Source organism: Myotis brandtii, unplaced genomic scaffold, assembly GCF_000412655.1.
Source record: "Myotis brandtii unplaced genomic scaffold, ASM41265v1 scaffold83, whole genome shotgun sequence".
Classification (NCBI taxonomy): Eukaryota; Metazoa; Chordata; class Mammalia; order Chiroptera; family Vespertilionidae; genus Myotis; species Myotis brandtii.
Genome location: NW_005371371.1, coordinates 1,987,300 through 1,991,618, shown reverse-complemented (window position 1 = coordinate 1,991,618; position 4,319 = coordinate 1,987,300).

Sequence of the window (4,319 nt, the reverse complement as noted above, 5' to 3'; positions counted from 1 at the left end):
GATGAGGCAGAAGGTGCTGGAGCCCAGGCTCAAGTGGAGGCGGCAGGAAGGGAGTGGGCTTTGCTCCGTGCCCAGCCCTGTGCCAGGTGCTCATGGTCATGTTTCTTTGCTCCCTTCCCTCCCGCCCTCCTTCCCTTCCTTCCGGATTTACTGAGCACCTGTCTGTGCCAGGGGCTGGGGTACAAAGGCACAGCTAGCATCCCGAGACCTCACCGCCCTGTGAGAGCATCATCCAGAAAACGGCTGTGACTCGGGTGGGCGCAGGATGCAGGGGGAGAGTTAAAGCCGAGCTGGGATTTGAAGGATGAGGAAGGGCATCCCAGTGGAGGGAACTGCATGTGCGAAGGCAGGGAGGCAGGAAACAGCCTGCCTGGTCTGGGAACTGTGGAAGAGCAAAGGAGCTCAGGTCCAGGAAATCTGCTGGGTGACGTTGGGGTCCCAGAACCCACTACCTGGACCCTCTGCCTCCTTGACCTCCCGGCTGCCTGGCCAGGAAGAGGCCCTCATCTACCTGCACAAAAGGAGGCTTTGAAGCTGGAGAGAGGGAGTGAGGAAGGAGGGGCCAGCTGGTGTGTATTTTTGGATTGCTTCTCAGAAATCTCCTCCTCCCACACCACGGCAACCCGGCAGCAGCTGGGGGAGCTGCCGGTGAGCAGGGCTGAGTTGAGGGGGAGGTGGGCTGGGGGTAGGGTCCTCTGTTCCCTCTCTCTCAGCCTCAGTTTTGGCATCTAGAATATGGGCACAACAACCTAGTTGCTGGCTCCTGACAACCCAGATGCTCCAGGAAGCGGAGGCCCAGGCTGGACTCATTAGGGGGAAGGCCTGGGAGGTAAGGGTGGGCCTGGGGAGTACCCTGCCTCATCCTGCAGCTGGGGGCTCCGCAAGGCTGCGGGTCCCCACCACTCCCTAATAAGCACCCCGCCTCACCACCCTTCCCTCCCCCAGCCTTCCAGGGACTGCACAGGCCCCTCTGGGCCTCTTGCTTGAACTCTGGATGAGCCACTGCTCTCCTGTCTCCTTTTCAATCTCAGCTGTCACAGTCCCAGCAGGAAAGAGATGGCACACTCAAACGATTTTCTGGAAGGACTTTGGCAAAGGGACTGTTGACAGGTGTGAGAGCAGGGACAGAGAGCCAACCAGGGAGGTGGCACCCGGAAACAGACCATCACAGGTCTCAAGGGCGTGGGCCACGTGATCAACTGGAAGTGGGCATGTGAACAAGGGATGCGGCCAGGAGCCTCCAGAAGCTGAAGAGGCAGGAAGGACTCCCCTGGAGCCCTCGGAGGGAGCACAGCCCCAGACACCCCAGTTTCAGATTCTGGCCCCAGAACGGGGAGAGCACAGGTTCCTGTTTGTTTAGGCCAGTCTGTAGTCATCGGAGCAGCAGCCCCAGGAAATAGATCCCTCCATTTGGGGCTTTGACCGGGTTCTGGGACAGCAGAGCCCTGTGCCCCGGCAGGGGAGACCCTCTAGACCACTCACTGCAGGGATCACAGGGAGATTCATCCCTGTGTCTGTGCCTCGGCCCCGTCTCCCACTCCCCCCGGGGCTCCTCAAACTTGTGCATGCACCGAGTGACCGGGTGAAGTGCACAGACCCACCCACCCTAGTTCCGCTTTCCAGATGTCTTATAATCTTTCCTACTTTTTACTTCCCCCTGAGTAACAGGGTCCACAACATGGGGTCCCACACCTCAAATTCTTCTCCCCGAGGGTCAGTTCTGTGTTCATCTGGGGCATGCAAATGTTGGCAATTTTTATAGAACCCACTTAAAATAATTTTTTAGAACAGTTTTACATTTACAGAAACATTGCAAAGATGGCACTAAGTTCCCATAAACACTGCTATTATTAACATCTTACATTAATATGGTGCATCTGCTACAACGAAGGAACCAATATTGATACGTGTTGTCACAAAGGTCCACACTTTAATCAGATTTCCTTAATTTTTAGCTAATGTCTGTTTTCTGTTCTCGGTCGCACGTACATTAGATGCCTCCCTAGGCTCTGGGCTGCGGGTTTCTCAGACTGACAACCTCAGCGACCCCATTCCCATGAGTGCATCTGCTGGTGCTTGGTGGCCTGGCACTCCCTCCTGTTGGCCCAATGATGTCATCACTCTTTGTGTCCCTAAACCATAAAATCTGAACACTGAAAAGTCCCCTAGCAAGCATGGCAGCTGCCAGACTTACACAGGTGACTCGGGTAGAAAACGTTTACGGTGGATGAGGACAAAATACATGCCTGTGCGCTTGTTGGTCTCCATGACATATTCCTCTGCCTCCCCTGGGAGTGCAGACCCAGCCTTCAGCGCTGATGCCGATACCAGTCCCTCCTGATCAAGACGATGAAGTTGTGTGCTGCTCAGGCGGCTGTTCTTTCTCCTTCCCGTTTTCTTCTTCCTGTTGCTGCTCTTGGCTGGAGCTTCAGGAGGTGATGGCCACACACCTACCGCCCTGCCCCAGGCACCCCCCCCCCCCCCACCCAATCTTTGGCCCCTGAGGCCCGGTCAGGGATCACAAAGGCTGTTCGGCATCAGGGAGGCCTCCCCAGAGGTTTTTACATAAACACTGTACTTGGCTGATGTCTTCTCAACAAATCTCTTGGTTCAAATTAAAATTCCAGCTGAAACTCGGAGCAGCTTGTTCTGGCCTGACGGGCTGGAGGGCTCCGAGGGGATTTCAGGTTTCTGGAAGGTCAGTGTGGACTGCAGGTGAGATCGCCTTCACTCCGTGTGTCAGCCAGGGCTCCCCAGGAGGCAGACACCACGCCAATTACCTTAACAGCAAAAATTAACGCGCAGAGTGTTCACCAGGTGGGAGCTGTCAACCAGATGAACAGGCAGCACACGTGATGAGGTTCTGGTCAGATTTCCCGCGGGTGGTCATCAACCTGGCGTTGTTTTTCTTTCCTTACGTTGTTGCTGCGAGAATCTGCTGCTGCTCCTGTGGCTAATGGTTATTTGCCTCATCATCTAAGACAGTGGTTCTCAACCTTGGCTGCACATTAGAATCACCTGGGAATCTTTTTAAAATCCTGATTTCTGGGCCTCATCCTCCGGAAATTCTGTTTCTTTGTTATGGGGTGGGGCCACAACATTAGTAACAAAGAAACAGAATTTCCGGAGGATGAGGCCCAGAAATCAGGATTTTAAAAAGATTCCCAGGTGATTCTAATGTGCAGCCAAGGTTGAGAACCACTGATCTAAGATGAGAGTCTCATTTGAACGGGTCCACACAGCGTCCATTCTATTCACCTGACCCCAAGTCTGTCGTCATTCTATTCACCTGACCCCAGGTCTGTCGTCACCTCTGTTAAAGAGATTTTCCCTCCATGAGGAAAATGCTACATGAATTCCCTTTGTTGTAGAATCTTGCCATTGTCATACCCAGATGCTCAATGATGGAGACAGAGATTGCTAATGGTTGTCATTACTGGCATATATATTAACATGTTTCTTCTTGTTATGTAACCTAGTGGGCACACTTCAATAGCTGTAATTTTAATCCTGGGTCCCCCGGCCTGTGGGCGGAGGATCCCATTCTGTCTGGAATGAAAGAGGCCTTGTTCTGTTGGAGGCCTGTCACATCCCCCCAACCCCCCTTTCTCTTCTGGAGAGAATTTCAGAACTACTGAAATAAGGAAATAATGTCACTGCTATGTACCAGTACTGGAGATTTAATGTGCTATTTGATGTAGTGGTCCGTGTTGTTTTGCTTGCAAAATTGGCGTAGATTATCTTGAATTATATGAACTGCCAGAAAAGCAGTACCAACAAATGACTGTAATGACATTTTTTAGCAGAAAGGGAATGGGTCCGACTCGCTGATGCGCTGGAGCTGCTATTTCTAAAAACAATTTAAATAAAATTCACTGGTGATGGCACCATGGCAGTCATAAAGGGTAAAACAGAAAAACCAGAGCTGTTTTCCAACCGCATCGGAACCTTTTTTTTTTTAATAACATTTTTATTGATTCCAGAGAGGAAGGGAGAGGGAGAGAGAGAAACATCCATGATGAGAGAGAAACATTGATCGGCTGCCTCCTGCACAGCCCACGCTGGGGATCGAGCCCGAAACCTGGGCATGTGCCCTGACCAGGAATCGAACCATGACCTCCTGGTTCATAGGTTAATGCTCGGCCACTGAGCCACACTGGCCGGGCTCCATCAGAATCTTGAAGTTCAGGGAGATGCTAGGGAGTGGAATTGTGAAAATTGGGAGGGACTTAGATGAACCAGGCAAAACTGTTCTAATCCAATCTTTCCTATTTAGTTAAAATGTTTTTATTTAAATGTATTTGTTTCAGATCTTCCTA